Below are 17,786 nucleotides of genomic sequence, written 5' to 3'. Positions count from 1 at the left end.
GGCTCGGCATTGTGCTTGGTGATGTATGGCTCAGCATTGTGCTTGGTGATGTACAGTTCAGCATTGTGCTTGGTGATGTACGGCTCGGCATTGTGCTTGGTGATGTACGGCTCGGCATTGTGCTTGGTGATGCACGGCTCGGCATTGTGCTTGGTGATGTATGGCTCGGCATTGTGCTTGGTGATGCACGGCTCGGCATTGTGCTTGGTGATGTATGGCTCGGCATTGTGCTTGGTGATGTATGGCTCGGCATTGTGCTTGGTGATGTATGGCTCGGCATTGTGCTTGGTGATGTATGGCTCGGCATTGTGCTTGGTGATGCACGGCTCGGCATTGTGCTTGGTGATGCACGGCTCGGCATTGTGCTTGGTGATGTATGGCTCGGCATTGTGCTTGGTGATGTATGGCTCGGCATTGTGCTTGGTGATATATGGCTCGGCATTGTGCTTGGTGATGTACGGCTCGGCAGTGTGCTTGGTGATGTACGGCTCGGCATTGTGCTTGGTGATGTATGGCTCGGCATTGTGCATAGTGATGTACGGCTCAGCATTGTGCATTGTGATGTATGGCTCAGCATTGTGCTTGGTGATGTATGGCTCGGCATTGTGCTTGGTGATGTACGGCTCGGCATTGTGCTTGGTGATGTATGGCTCGGCATTGTGCTTGGTGATGTATGGCTCGGCATTGTGCATGGTGATGGACGGCTCGGCATTGTGCTTGGTGATGGTGGAATGTTAAGGAATAAGAAGAGGAAGAAATATCATGAACTGACTTGTTATTCCAGTGACTAATATTTCAGGACTGCGCTGGTATCAGTGAGTTGTCACATCAGTAAAGAAAGATGGCAGGATGATAGGCCAGATGTTATACACCAGGTCAATGGGGACAGATGTAAAACACTGAGGGGGGGGGGCAAATGTTTTACACTGGGGGCAGTAGGGCTGGATTCTATACACCAGGTACTTTGGGAGCAGGGGTGAGGGGCCGAATGTATATACTGGAGGCGAGGGGCCGGATGTATATACTGGGGGCGAGGGGCCGGATGTATGGATGTATATACTGGGGGCGAGGGGCCGGATGTATATACTGGGGGCGAGGGGCCGGATGTATATACTGGGGGTGAGGGGCCGGATGTATATACTGGGGGCGAGGGGCCGGATGTATATACTGGGGGCGAGGGGCCGGATGTATATACTGGGGGCGAGGGAATGGATGTTACACACTGGAGGCAATGTTATACATCGGGGGTGATGTGACTGAACTTTATACACCGGGTGCACCGGGGCCAGATGTTACCTGGGGGCAATAAGGCCAAATGTCATACACCGGGGGTGCAAGGCCGGACTTTATACTCCGGGTGCAGTGGGGCTGAATGAAAGTAATGGATATCAGTCATTAGGGCTTGTGCCCAATCCTTCCCTCCGTGTATGAGAAGCCTGCGTTATTAGCGCTCTGTCACTTTAATAATCACTAGGGGCCGTTGTACTTACAAGTTTGGGGTCATGGAGGTTTATCTGGCGGTTACTGCACCTTAGAGAAATAAAGCGGAGCTTCAGCAGCGCTCACATATATCCTGAGTTAATGCAGCTCTCCAGTTCTTCATTGTAGCTGTAATTAATTGCATTAATTAATTGTCGTCCTCGGAGAACCCTGTGGATGTGCAGAGAGGATAGAGAGATGGCCCGGAGCGCCGGGAGATCTGCCAGAGGTTTGTATAAGAGTATATACCACCGCCATGTATGGTCACTGCCCTGTATAATGCTGATATATGGGGTCAGCACCGGATGTACCGCTGATATGTGGGGTCAGCATCGTGTGTACCGCTGATATGTGGGGTCAGCACTGTGTGTACCGCTGATATGTGGGGTCAGCATCGTGTGTACCGCTGATATGTGGGGTCAGCACTGTGTGTACCGCTGATATGTGGGGTCAGCACTGTGTGTACCGCTGATATGTGGGGTCAGCATCGTGTGTACCGCTGATATGTGGGGTCAGCACTGTGTGTACCGCTGATATGTGGGGTCAGCACTGTGTGTACCGCTGAGATGTGGGGCAGCACTGTGTGTACCGCTGATATGTGGGGTCAGCACTGTGTGTACCGCTGATATGTGGGGCAGCACTGTATGTACCGCTGAGATGTGGGGTCAGCACTGTATGTACCGCTGATATGTGGGGTCAGCACTGTGTGTACCGCTGATATGTGGGGTCAGCACTGTGTGTACCGCTAATATGTGGGGTCAGCACTGTGTGTACCACTGATATGTGGGGTCAGCATCGTGTGTACCGCTGATATGTGGGGTCAGCACTGTGTGTACCGCTGATATGTGGGGTCAGCATCGTGTGTACCGCTGATATGTGGGGTCAGCACTGTGTGTACCGCTGATATGTGGGGTCAGCACTGTGTGTACCGCTGATATGTGGGGTCAGCACTGTGTGTACCGCTGATATGTGGGGCAGCACTGTATGTACCGCTGAGATGTGGGGTCAGCACTGTATGTACCGCTGATATGTGGGGTCAGCACTGTGTGTACCGCTGATATGTGGGGTCAGCACTGTGTGTACCGCTGATATGTGGGGTCAGCACTGTATGTACCGCTGATATGTGGGGTCAGCACTGTATGTACCGCTGATATGTGGGGTCAGCACTGTGTGTACCGCTGATATGTGGGGTCAGCACTGTGTGTACCGCTGATATGTGGGGTCAGCACTGTGTGTACCGCTGATATGTGGGGTCAGCACTGTGTGTACCGCTGATATGTGGGGTCAGCACTGTGTGTACCGCTGATATGTGGGGTCAGCACTGTGTGTACCGCTGATATGTGGGGTCAGCACTGTGTGTACCGCTGATATGTGGGGTCAGCACTGTGTGTACCGCTGATATGTGGGGTCAGCACTGTGTGTACCGCTGATATGTGGGGTTAACACTCAGTGGCGTACTGCCAATGGCGGCAGACCATGCGGCCACTATGGGGCGCATGAGTCAGGGAGCCAGGTGCCAGTGCCAGCATCGGGCCTCTCTCACCCGTCTTTAAACTTTCAATTGTATCGGCATCGCGGATGCTTATAGCGTTTAATGCAATGATGAAAGAGTGATCGCTCCACTGTCCGCTCCTTCCTTCACTATTCTCCCTCTGCGTCTGAGATCTGACAGCTCAGCACAGCGGGCAGCTCAGCACAGCGGGCAGCTCAGCACAGCGGGCAGCTCAGCACAGCGGGCGCGATGACATCACTTCATCACCTCCGCTGTGCAGAGTAGAGAGGACGCAGCTCCAGAACACTGCCTTCCAAGACCGGAGCAGTGGGGTACCAAGGACAGGTGAGTATTTATATCAGTGACTACACGGGGGCCATAATACTGCAGGGATTGGGGGGTGCATTATACTATATGGAGGACTATGGAGGGTGCATTATACTATATGGAGGACTATGGAGGGTGCGTTATACTATATGGAGGACTACAGGTTCGCATTATACTATTTAGAGGACTATGAAATGTGCATTATACTATATGGAGGACTATGGGGTGTGCATGACATATGGAGCTGCATTATATTATATGGAGGACTATGGGGGTGAATTATACCATATGGAGGACTATGGGGTGTACATTATACTATATGGGGGACTGGGAAGGTGCATTATACTATATAGAGGACTATGGTGGGTGCATTATACTATATGCAGGACTATGGAGGGTGAATTATACTATATGGAGGACTATAGAGGGTGTGTTATACTATATGGAGGACTATGAAATGTGCATTATACTTTGTGGAGGACTATGGTGGCACATTTTGCTATTTGGAGGACTATGGAGGGTGCATTATACTATATGGGGGGCTATGGGGGTGCATTATACTATATGGGGGACTATGGGGGTGCATTATACTATATGGAGGACTATGGAGGGTGCATTATACTATATGGGGGACTATGGGGGTGCATTATACTATATGGGGGACTATGGGGGTGCATTATACTATATGGGGGACTATGGGGGTGCATTATACAATATGGGGGACTATGGGGGTGCATAATACAATATGGGGGACTATGGGGGGTGCATTATACTATATGGAGGACTATGGAGGGTGCATTTTACTATATGGAGGACTATGGAGGGTGCATTATACTATATGGGGGACTATGGGGGTGCATTATACAATATGGGGGACTATGGGGGTGCATAATACAATATGGGGGACTATGGGGGGTGCATTATACTATATGGAGGACTATGGGGGTGAATTATACCATATGGAGGACTATGGGGTGTACAATATACTATATGGGGGACTGGGGGGGTGCATTATACTATATGGAAAACTATGGCCTGGGCAATATATATGGAGGACTATGGGGCTACATTATATTATTTGGAGGACTATAGGGGCTGCATTATGTGACACCCCACGGGACCGAAGATAGGAACTTCAATCCGTACCTTGTATACCCGTCGCTGGGACAGTGGTTGCAGAGGTCGTGGTCTGGGCCCGTTCCGTGACCCCATGGTGCACAGTAAAAGGGGGCAAGCAAGGATTGTTCCTGGTGAGGATGTCACCGGTTACGGTGGTGACTAGGGTTCCAGCCTCCTGCGCTGCGGACCCTTCCTCTGACCTTTCCCCTCCAGGAGTGGAACGGATGATGTCGACTACGCCACCTGTGGTACGCGGCCAGGGATAAGGCCGCCGCTGCAGGGTACCTCGCCGGGGAAGATGTTGGGGTGCAGCTGGGATGATATCACTCCCCACAGGCAGAGCGGCTCCTGGGAGGGAGAATGGGGGACCGGGAATCGCCGTAGCGCAAGGCGATGACAAACTGGGTTGCGGGTTTCAGATCTTTTACTCACAGGTCTTTGTATCCCACCCAGGATGCTGGTCCTTACTGTGATGGGCTTCGGTCGATCCCAAGCAGGGCAGAGGTCAAAGTCTGGTAGGGCAGTCTGTGGGCTTTCTCCTTTTGTGCTCTCATGTGGCGGTCCCTTCCTTGTCCCTGGAGCACTTGGGACCCGCTACTCAGCCCCCCGAAGCTGCGCTGGATCCAGGGGGCAACGAAATCCTCCCCTCAGTAACCCTCTTCTCCTCCATGCCGCACATCTACCGGTCCCAGGCTCTCAACTCCTTCCCAGTTGGCCACCTCTCCCATTCCTAATGGATCGGGAACCTCCTAACTGGAAGCATCCAGTACCCTCCTGGATCCGCTCTCAGCTTAGGGGCCCTCAGTCATCCACCCGCCCAGTCCAAGGTGAAGGAAGGGTGTATGAACCGGTCTGGACCTTGTTGTTCCACTGCTCTGCCTCCCTGAGGAAGCTCCCTCAAGGAGCTGCTCACTGTGTGTCCACTCTGTCTGGTCTCTCAAGCCGCTCTGAGGTAAAGTGAAACTAAACTGTCTGTCTTGTAACTCACTCCTGCTCATGCCCCCACCTGAGGAATGTTCCAGCCCGTTGTTCTGGTCACCGGGAATTCCCCTTGTCTCTGTGTGAGGCACCTGCTATCTGTGTTTGCAAGGCTGTGTGATGTAAAAACGAAATTTACCAGACTTTAACCTCTTCCTGCCCAGGATGGACGGACATTAAAAATACATAAAATACAATACCCTGTAGCGACCAGTCTCAGGGGCATTGCAATTATATTATATGGAGGATTATGGAGGGTGCATTTTACTATATAGAGAACTATGGTCTGTGCATTATACAATATGGAGGACCATGGAGGTGCATTATACTATATGGAGGACTATGGAGGTGCATTATACAATATAGAGGACTATGGAGGTGCATTATACAATATAGAGGACTATGGAGGTGCATTATACTATATGGAGGACTATGGAGGTGCATTATACTATATGGAGGACTATGGAGGTGCATTATACTATATGGAGGACTATGGAGGTGCATTATACAATATAGAGGACTATGGAGGTGCATTATACTATATGGAGGACTATGGAGGTGCATTATACTATATGGAGGACTATGGAGGTGCATTATACTATATGGAGGACTATGGAGGTGCATTATACAATATAGAGGACTATGGAGGTGCATTATACTATATGGAGGACTATGGAGGTGCATTATACTATATGGAGGACTATGGAGGTGCATTATACTATATGGAGGACTATGGAGGTGTATTATACTATACGAAGGACTATGGAGGTGCATTATACAATATAGAGGACTATGGAGGTGTATTATACTATACGAAGGACTATGGAGGTGCATTATACTATATGGAGGACCATGGAGGTGCATTATACTATATGGAGGACCATGGAGGTGCATTATACTATATGGAGGACTATGGAGGTGCATTATACTATATGGAGGACTATGGAGGTGCATTATACTATATGGAGGACTATGGAGGTGCATTATACAATATAGAGGACTATGGAGGTGTATTATACTATACGAAGGACTATGGAGGTGCATTATACTATATGGAGGACCATGGAGGTGCATTATACTATATGGAGGATTATGGAGGTGCATTATACTATATGGAGGACCATGGAGGTGCATTATACTATATGGAGGACTATGGAGGTGCATTATACTATATGGAGGACTATGGAGGTGCATTATACTATATAGAGGGCTATGGAGGTGCATTATACTATATGAAGGGCTATGGAGGTGAATTATACTATATGGAGGACTATGGAGGTGCATTATACTATATGGAGGACTATGGAGGTGCATTATACAATATAGAGGACTATGGAGGTGCATTATACTATATGGAGGACTATGGAGGTGCATTATACTATATGGAGGACCATGGAGGTGCATTATACTATATGGAGGACTATGGGCTGTGCATTATACTATATGGAGGACTATGGGCTGTGCATTATACTATATGGAGGACTATGGAGGTGCATTATACTATATGGAGGACTATGGGCTGTGCATTATACTATATGGAGGACTATGGAGGTGCATTATACTATATGGAGGACCATGGAGGTGCATTATACTATATGGAGGACTATGGAGGTGCATTATACTATATGGAGGACTATGGAGGTTCATTATACTATATAGAGGTCTATGGAGGTTCATTATACTATATGGAGGACTATGGAGGTGCATTATACTATATGGAGGACTATGGAGGTGCATTATACTATATGGAGGACTATGGAGGTTCATTATACTATATGGAGGACTATGGAGGTTCATTATACTATATAGAGGTCTATGGAGGTTCATTATACTATATGGAGGACTATGGAGGTGCATTATACTATATGGAGGACTATGGAGGTTCATTATACTATATGGAGAACTATGGAGGTTCATTATACTATATAGAGGTCTATGGAGGTTCATTATACTATATGGAGGACTATGGAGGTGCATTATACTATATGGAGGACTATGGAGGTTCATTATACTATATGGAGAACTATGGAGGTTCATTATACTATATAGAGGTCTATGGAGGTTCATTATACTATATGGAGGACTATGGAGGTGCATTATACTATATGGAGGACTATAGAGGTTCATTATACTATATAGAGGTCTATGGAGGTTCATTATACTATATGGAGGACTATGGGCTGTGCATTATACTATATGGAGGACTATGGGCTGTGCATTATACTATATGGAGGACTATGGAGGTGCATTATACTATATGGAGGACTATGGGCTGTGCATTATACTATATGGAGGACTATGGAGGTGCATTATACTATATGGAGGACCATGGAGGTGCATTATACTATATGGAGGACTATGGAGGTGCATTATACTATATGGAGGACTATGGAGGTTCATTATACTATATAGAGGTCTATGGAGGTTCATTATACTATATGGAGGACTTTGGAGGTGCATTATACTATATGGAGGACTATGGACGTGCATTATACTATATGGAGGACTATCGAGGTGCATTATACTATATGGAGGACCATGGAGGTGCATTATACTATATGGAGGACTATGGAGGTGCATTATACTATATGGAGGGCTATGGGGGACGTTATATATGGAGGTGTATTATACTATATGGAGGACACCACTTTGCAACAGCTTCTATTGAGAGAGAGAACAGTGTCGGGCGTGATTAAATTCACCATGAACCTCCATTCATTTCCACATACACATTATTTAAAATGTATGTAATATTTATAGCCCCCCTGTAAAGTGTTATCTTTAGGTTTTTTATACTGTGGTTGTGGGGGTGGTGACAAATTAGAGCTCTTGTCCCAGGAGCTGACACTCTTATTGCGTGGTATCACTGTGGCTGTGTTGCAGGTGGAGCAGGGTTTATTTTATGTCTCACATGTTTTATTCTGTGTAATTTCCTTCCCTGCGGCTGATAAATGTGAGCGCGGTGAATGCAGCGAGGATTAGTCATAGACTATTGATTATCCTTTGTGCGCGCAGAGCCTCTATGTGGCGGGAATCGGCTGTCACATGAGTGATAGGGAAAACTCCGCTCCCCGCAGAACCGCGCTGAGTATTGCTTGTCCTCGCAGTCTCCGGTTGGCCCTGACTCATGGACATTTCTGAATCTGTCAATTTCTTTGAGAATAATTCCATCAATAAATTAATGTGTTGGAGGTGAGCGACGATGAGGATGAGGCGTAAATAATGCTGCCAGATGGGGTCCTCACTATTCCATACAGCTGCTCCTGTCACCATCTTAGGGGGTTGTCGTCCACCTTTCCATAGATGCAGAATAGTATAGATAAGTCAGAAAACAGATCATTGACTTCTATGGGAGAGTTTTGTGAGCACAATTTATTTAGTTTCTGATTATGGCTGAACCTGCCCCAGGTGTCCGCAGCCTGAGCGCTCACTCACACTACAGATCGCACTCTTACCTAGGACAGTCCATAGGGCTGTTCACATCTTCAGGATTTTTAGTGGTCGAATAGGGCCTTGTAAAATCATCCAGACTTGTATGATATTGATCTGAGTTAGACCAAAATCAGCCATGAAAATCTATGGATCCGTGAAGAAATCAGATGCCGCCCGTGCTGTTTTTCACCGACTGATAGAAAGGAGAAGAAGGAGAAACCTTTTTTTCCCTCAACAATGAAAAAAGTTGATAAAAATCTGATCAAACTTTATTGTCTGACGGTCATCCAGAAAAAATGCCCAACCTTCGGCCGAGTGTCATCTGTGTGTCCTCTTACTGTAGAAAGAACCCCCCCCCCCCTTCCTCTAGAACAGGGGTCTCAAACTCGGCTGGGTGTATGGGCCGCACAGAGGAAAAAAATAATTTGGGGGGCCGCATTGTCGCATTGTTTGCAAGACAAAGTGACATTTTTATTGGTACCATATATATATATATATATATATATATATATATAATTTATGTTTTTACACACCTTTGGATCACTGATTTTGAACAATTTTCATTATTATAGCAAATGTGCACATTCTTTGTTTAAATATATATATATATATATATATATATATATAAAATTTGACAGTAAAAAAATGTCATGCCTTATTTTGAGGTGTTTTTTTTTACTTTTTATTCCTTTCTTGTGCCTAATAGTCTTACAATTAGCACTATATAGAAATTTTGACCATCATCTTTTAGTAATGTTCCCCATCTTGTTGTAATGTGCCCATCCTAGTCCCCATTCTACAGTAATGTGCTCATCCTTGTCCCCATCTTATTGTAATGTGCCCATCCTCTAGTAATGAGTTCATCCTTGTCTCCAGCCTACAGTAATTTCCCCAGACTTGTTCCCATCTTATTGTAATGTGCCCATCCTATAGTAATGTGCCCACCTTGTCCCCATCCTATAGTAATGTCCCCAGCCGTGTCCCCATCTTATTGTAATGTGCCCATCCTATAGTAATGTGCCATCCTTGTCCCCATCCTATAGTAATGTCCCCAGCCTTGTCCCCATCGTATTGTAATGTGCCCATCCTATAGTAATGTGCCCACCTTGTCCCCATCCTATAGTAATGTCCCCAGCCTTGTCCCCATCGTATTGTAATGTGCCCATCCTATAGTAATGTGCCCACCTTGTCCCCATCCTATAGTAATGTCCCTAGCCGTGTCCCCATCTTATTGTAATGTGCCCATCCTATAGTAATGTGCCATCCTTGTCCCCATCCTATAGTAATGTCCCCAGCCGTGTCCCCATCTTATTGTAATGTGCCCATCCTATAGTAATGTGCCCACCTTGTCCCCATCCTATAGTAATGTCCCCAGCCTTGTCCCCATCGTATTGTAATGTGCCCATCCTATAGTAATGTGCCCACCTTGTCCCCATCCTATAGTAATGTCCCCAGCCGTGTCCCCATCTTATTGTAATGTGCCCATCCTATAGTAATGTGCCCACCTTGTCCCCATCCTATAGTAATGTCCCCAGCCGTGTCCCCATCTTATTGTAATGTGCCCATCCTATAGTAATGTGCCATCCATGTCCCCATCCTATAGTAATGTCCCCAGCCGTGTCCCCATCTTATTGTAATGTGCCCATCCTATAGTAATGTGCCATCCTTGTCCCCATCCTATAGTAATGTCCCCAGCCTTGTCCCCATCTTATCGTAATGTCCCCATCCTATAGTAATGTCCCCAGCCTTGTCCTCATCCTGTAGTAATGTCCCCATCCAATAGTAATGTGCCTATCCTTGTCCCCTTCCAATAATAATGTCCCTATCCTATAGTAATGTCCCCAGCCTTATCCCTATCCTATAGTCATTGTTAGGGCCAGGTGAACGGGCAGACCCAGGAGGTGGATCCACTGGGCTGAACACCTCACCGAAGGCAAGGTGCCCGGTAGCCGGAGCACTACGGGTAGCAGGACAGTCCGTTCAGAGGTGTGGAGAGTAGAAGTCCCTGGGACCACGGGGTCTCTGATGGTAGTCCGGGTGACGGAGCTCAGGTTCGGAGGCCGAGATGACGTCAGGCAGAGTCCGGAACCGACGGAGCGAGAAGACGGGTCACCACAGGGATCGGAGATGGTATGAACTGACGGGATGGCAGACCGTCACCGTTCGGGGTTCGGGTATCGTCAGGACCGGTTGGCGAGGCAGGAGCGGCTCTAGGAGAGAGATAGGTAAGTATACCACAAGACACAAGGAGACCTGACTCCTAGCTTAGTAAAACACGAAGAACAGGCCCCGCCCACTTGGAAAGGATCTCCCTATATACCCTGTACCTGATTCTTCAATATCCTGTTTGAGGACACTGGCCCTTTAAGAGAGGGTCAATGACCGCGCGCGCGCCCTAATGCGCATGCGCGAGGCCCGGGTGCCAGAAGCCAGAGCAGGGAGCGGTGAACAGGAGGCAGGAGAGCCGGGCTGGAGCAGAGTTGCCGACGGGCGCCGGGAGCGGGGACCGGGCTGCCTGGAGACCGCAGGTGATGGGGCATGGAGGCTGTGGAGCGGGGGACGCCTGGCAGAGGAGCCGGGGAGCGAGGCAGGAAAGCCGGGTAGCGTGGCAGGGGAGCCGGGGAGCGTGGCAGGGGAGCCGGAGAGCGTGACAGGGGAGTCGGGGAGCGTGACAGTCATGTTTCCCATCCTTGTCCCCTTGTAGTAATGTCCCTATCCTGTATTAATGTGCCCACCTTGTCCCCATTCTATAGTAATGTCTCCATGCAATAGTATTGTGCCCATCCTTGTAATGTCCCCATCCTTTAGTAATATCCCCATCCTATAGTAATGTGATCACCTTGTCCCCATCCTATAGTAGTGTGCCCACCTTGTCCCCATCCAATAGTATTGTGCCCATCCTTGTAATGTCCCCATCCTTTAGTAATGGCTGAAACATTACAGTGGCTGTGATTGGCTGAGCGGCGTTCGTCAACCAATGACAGCCTCCGTAGGTCCGGAAAGGAGACACCACCCCTCCTGAAGTCAGGCAGAGGTCCCCTCCTCCCCGAATCTAAGGTATTTGCAAAGCGATCGCAGCCTTCAGGGCCGGAATTTCGCCATGACGTACTGGGTACGTCATGGGTCCTTGAGTACCAGGGAGCCATGATGTACCCAGTAAGTCATAGGTCACTAAGGGGTTAATGTGCCGTCCTTCACATACACAAAACAACCTAAAAAAACACACCATTCTTCTCACCTGTCCCGCGTTCCCTCGGCTGCCTCATCTCTGCTTCCGTGCCACTGTTCACACTATCGCGGCAGGTGCAGGGGCCGCCCGCAGCCCCTGTCAGCGATTTATGTCAGATGAATGTTTTGCCGGCGCTGAGGCCCCTGCACCGGCCGCGATAGTCAACGGGGGCACGAGCCTGGGGGCCGCACGAAGCAGCCTGAGAGGCCGCATGCGCCCGCGTGCCGCATGTTTGAGACCTCTGCTCTAGAGAGACATTTACTATAAAAAGTCAAAGACCCCCCACTTTGTGTAGAGAAAAAGACCTGTCCCCACTTAGTGTAGAGACAAAGACCTACCTTCAGTTAGTGTAGAAAGAAAAAAGCTCACCTCCTAATGTAGAGATGCAAATTCACCCTCTTCTTCCTGTACAAAGATAAAGATCTGTCCCAATTTCTGTAAAGACACGACAGGCCCTTCCTAGCCCAGAAACCCAAGGACCCTTCACTACTTCCGGTAAAAAGACCCCACAAACTTCTACAAGCTATAAAGACTCACCGTTAGAAACATATACCTGCCCCCTTTCCCACAGAGAAACCCCCCACACCATTTTCTGTAAAGAGACAAAGACTCACCCTTGTTTTTATAGAGATAAATACCTGTCCTCACTTCCTGTAGAGACAATGACCCTTCAGTATTTCCTGCAGAGAGACAAAAACCAGCCCCTACTTCCTGTATATCGGAACAGACATGACGTCACTTTCTATGGAGAGACAAAAGATGTGCCCCCACTTCCTATAGAGAGACAAAAGACCAGTCACCACTTCTTGTAGAGAGACAAAGCCCCCCACTTCCTGTAGAGAGACAAAAGACCTGTCCCCACTTCCTGTAGATACAAAATACCTGCCCCCACTTCCTGTAGAGAAAAAAGACCCGACCCCACTTCCTGTAGAAAGACAAAAGACCTGACCCCACTTCCTGTAGAAAGACAAAAGACCTGCCTCCACTTACTGAAGAGAGACAAAAGACCTGCCCCCACTTCCTGTAGAGACAAAAGACCTTCCCCCACTTCCTATAGAGAGACAAAAGACCTGACCCCACTTCCTGTAGAGACAAAAGACCTTCCCACACTTTCTGTAGAAAGACAAAAGACCTGCCCCCACTTCCTGTAGAGAGACAAAAAACCTGCCCCCAATTCCTGTAGAGAGACAAAAGACCTGCCTGTTGTGAATGTCAGTTATGCTTTTGCTGCTGTGAGGCTCCCTCTTGTGGCCAGGAATGGTTTGGTCAGAGACCAGGTGTGTTGAGCAATGGGCGTTTCCATTGCTAACTCTCTGCTTATTTAAACCCTGGTCTGATAGCAGGCTATGCCGGATGTCAGTTGTTCTTTGTTCACCAACCTGCTTCATCCTGCACCAGACCACATCTACCCCAAATAAGTGCTTGGCTCTTTTTTTGTTGTTTGGTTCTTTTTCTCTTATCCGAGTTTGTCATTTGCTGTGGTTGTTTTCAGTTTATTTGCATGCAGGGATCTTCCCTCTCAGTTGCTTAGTAGGGAAGCTCCCTGCAGCTATGTTTGAAGTATTGCTCCTATTAGTCCATGTGTTTGTTGTTTCTTGAATTTGTAATGGTTCCTGCTTTCTGTTCATTGGTATGACAAGAGCGCCTGGTATAGGACGGAGTTCAGATCTAGTGATCTGAGGGCTTTTTGTACTATCAGGTTTTTGGATTTTTGTAGGGGTTTTTCTCTGGCAACCATCGCCCCTTTCCTATCCTGTCCTATTTAGTCAGTAGGGCCTCACCTTTTGCTAATCCTATCATCTGTCTGTGTATTGTGTTTTCCTATATCACCGCAGTCTTTGAATGTGGGGGGCTTGCTATTCTTTATCTATTTTCTGAGGCAGAGAGTTATTCATCTTTCCTTCCTTTAGGATGGCTAGTAGTGATGAGCGAGTACTAAAAAGCTCGGGTGCTCGAGGCTCGGGCCGAGCATCCCAAGATACTCATGTATTCGGCCCGAGCACCGAGCCCAATGTTATCCTATGGGAGACCCGAGTATTTTTGTGAAATGACCACCGGCAGCATGGAGAAACCATAAAACTGTAAATAAAAAAAAAAAACGTGCGTGTGTGTGTAAGCGTGCATATATATATACACGCGGAGTGGAGTGCGGGAGGGGCCGTAGCCGAGCGGGGAAGTGTCGGGCTAAAGGCACGGTCATTCTGTGAGGGCCGGCCAATCACTGCAATTCCACAAGTAACAGGGCTGTGGCATTGCGGTCTGCCAGCCAATCCCTGCATGAGGGCTGGCTCTCAAAAGAGCGCCAACATGAAGACCACGAGTACAGCACGAGTATTGCGAGATTACTCGGTACCCGCCGAGTAGCCCGAGTACAGTGATACTCGTGCGAGTACCGAGTAGTGACAAGCATACTCGCTCAACACTAATGGCTAGTTCTCCGGCTGGGTTTGCGGTGCACAGGATGTTAGTTCACCCCTCGACTACTTCTAGTGCTGATGGTTAGTAAGGGGATGGCGGACAGATTAGTTGCCAATGCTCTTGTCACCTTTTACCAATGATTTATGGTGGTCTTCCATGGTTCCGGATTATAACACCAGCCCCCACTTCCTCTAGATACAAAATACCTGCCCCCACTTCCTGTAGAGATAAAAGACCTGATCCCGCTTCCTGTAGAGAGACAAAAGACCTGACCCCCACTTCCTATAGAGACAAAAGACCTGCCCCCACTTCCTGTAGAGAGACAAAAGACCTGCCCCCACTTCCTCTAGATACAAAATGCATGCTCCCACTTCCTGTAGAGACAAAATACCTGACCCCACTTCCTGTAGAGACAAAAGACCTGACCCACTTCCGCTAGAGAGACAAAAGACTTGCCCCCATTTCCTATAGAGACAAAAGACCTGCCCCCACTTCCTGTAGAGACAAAAGACCTGTCCCCACTTCCTTTAGAGACAAAAGACTCGCCCCCACTTTCTGTAGAGAGACAAAAGACCTGCCACCACTTCCTGTAGATACAAAATACCTGCCCCCACTTCCTGTAGAGAAAAAAGACCCGACCCCACTTTCTGTAGAGACAAAAGACCTGACCCCACTTCATGTAGATAAAAAATACCTGCCCCCACTTTCTGCAGAGACAAAAGACCTGACCCCACTTCCTGTAGAAAGACAAAAGACCTGACCCCACTTCCTGAAGAGACAAAAGACCTGACCCCACTTCCTGTAGAAAGACAAAAGACCTGCCTCCACTTACTGAAGAGAGACAAAAGACCTGCCTCCACTTACTGAAGAGAGACAAAAGACCTGCCCCCACTTCCTGTAGATACAAAATACCTGCCCCCACTTCCTGTAGAGACAAAAGACCTTCCCCCACTTCCTATAGAGAGACAAAAGACCTGACCCCACTTCCTGTAGAGACAAAAGACCTTCCCACACTTTCTGTAGAAAGACAAAAGACCTGCCCCCACTTCCTGTAGAGAGACAAAAAACCTGCCCCCAATTCCTGTAGAGAGACAAAAGACCTGCCTGTTGTGAATGTCAGTTATGCTTTTGCTGCTGTGAGGCTCCCTCTTGTGGCCAGGAATGGTTTGGTCAGAGACCAGGTGTGTTGAGCAATGGGCGTTTCCATTGCTAACTCTCTGCTTATTTAAACCCTGGTCTGATAGCAGGCTATGCCGGATGTCAGTTGTTCTTTGTTCACCAACCTGCTTCATCCTGCACCAGACCACATCTACCCCAAATAAGTGCTTGGCTCTTTTTTTGTTGTTTGGTTCTTTTTCTCTTATCCGAGTTTGTCATTTGCTGTGGTTGTTTTCAGTTTATTTGCATGCAGGGATCTTCCCTCTCAGTTGCTTAGTAGGGAAGCTCCCTGCAGCTATGTTTGAAGTATTGCTCCTATTAGTCCATGTGTTTGTTGTTTCTTGAATTTGTAATGGTTCCTGCTTTCTGTTCATTGGTATGACAAGAGCGCCTGGTATAGGACGGAGTTCAGATCTAGTGATCTGAGGGCTTTTTGTACTATCAGGTTTTTGGATTTTTGTAGGGGTTTTTCTCTGGCAACCATCGCCCCTTTCCTATCCTGTCCTATTTAGTCAGTAGGGCCTCACCTTTTGCTAATCCTATCATCTGTCTGTGTATTGTGTTTTCCTATATCACCGCAGTCTTTGAATGTGGGGGGCTTGCTATTCTTTATCTATTTTCTGAGGCAGAGAGTTATTCATCTTTCCTTCCTTTAGGATGGCTAGTTCTCCGGCTGGGTTTGCGGTGCACAGGATGTTAGTTCACCCCTCGACTACTTCTAGTGCTGATGGTTAGTAAGGGGATGGCAGACAGATTAGTTGCCAATGCTCTTGTCAACTTTTACCAATGATTTATGGTGGTCTTCCATGGTTCCGGATTATAACACCAGCCCCCACTTCCTCTAGATACAAAATACCTGCCCCCACTTCCTGTAGAGACAAAAGACCTGACCCCGCTTCCTGTAGAGAGACAAAAGACCTGACCCCCACTTCCTATAGAGACAAAAGACCTGCCCCCACTTCCTGTAGAGAGACAAAAGACCTGCCCCCACTTCCTCTAGATACAAAATGCATGCTCCCACTTCCTGTAGAGACAAAATACCTGACCCCACTTCCTGTAGAGACAAAAGACCTGACCCACTTCCGCTAGACTCTCTAGCGGCTAGAGAGACAAAAGACTTGCCCCCATTTCCTATAGAGACAAAAGACCTGCCCCCACTTACTGTAGAGACAAAAGACCTGACCCCACTTCCTGTAGGGGGCCAAAGCCCCTCCTCACTTCCTGTGGGGTGACAAAGCCCCTCTTTACCTCCTGTAGGGTGACAAAGCTCCTCCCTACTCCCTGTGGAGAGACAAAAGACCCACCCCCACTTGCTGTAGCGGAACAAAGCCCATCCTCCTTTCCTGTAGAGACAAAAGACCCGCCCCCACTTCCTATAATGTATCTTGATATCTCTGCTGATAGAGACAGATTATACTTGACAACAGGCAGTAAACAGTAAGGGATACCCGAGTGTGGAGCACAATGGAGTGATTTTCTAAGAGTAAAGGGGGTGTTACACGCAGTGATATTGCTGGTGAAAGCACACGCCCCCGTTGTTTGTGCGTCACAGGCAAATCGCTGCCCGTGGCGCACAATATCGTTTAGAGTCGTCACACGGGACTTACCAGCCTAGCAATGTCACTGTTGCCGCCGAACCGCCTCCTTTCTAAGGGGGTGGTTCGTGCGGCGTCACAGTGGCGTCACTAAGCGGCCGCCTAATAGAAGCGGAGGGGCGGAGATGAGCGGGACGTAACATCCCGCCCACCTCCTTCCTTCCTCATTGCCGGCAGCCGCAGGTAAGCTGTAGTTCGTTGTTCCCGAGGTGTCACACGCAGTGATGTGTGCTGCCTCGGGAACGACAAACAACCTGCGTCCTCAACAATCAACGATTTTTTAAAAAGGAACGACGTGTCAACGATGGACGATTTAGTGAGTATTTTCCATCGTTAACAGTCATTCGTGCATGTCACACGCAACAACGTCGCTAACGATGCCGGATGTGCGTCACGGAATCCGTAACCCCGGCGATATCTCGTTAGGTCCGTCGCTGTGTGTGACGGGGCCTTAATATAAAATTTGCATATTTATCACATTATCTCTCAAATTAGATGAAATTGTCTGCAAGTGCAGCGACCAATGAGAGAAAGTCGTCACCAGCCATGGCTACCCTGG

The sequence above is a fragment of the Anomaloglossus baeobatrachus genome, chromosome 6, assembly GCF_048569485.1.
Source record: "Anomaloglossus baeobatrachus isolate aAnoBae1 chromosome 6, aAnoBae1.hap1, whole genome shotgun sequence".
NCBI classification, from domain to species: Eukaryota; Metazoa; Chordata; class Amphibia; order Anura; family Aromobatidae; genus Anomaloglossus; species Anomaloglossus baeobatrachus.
Note: the sequence above shows the minus strand (reverse complement) of the source record.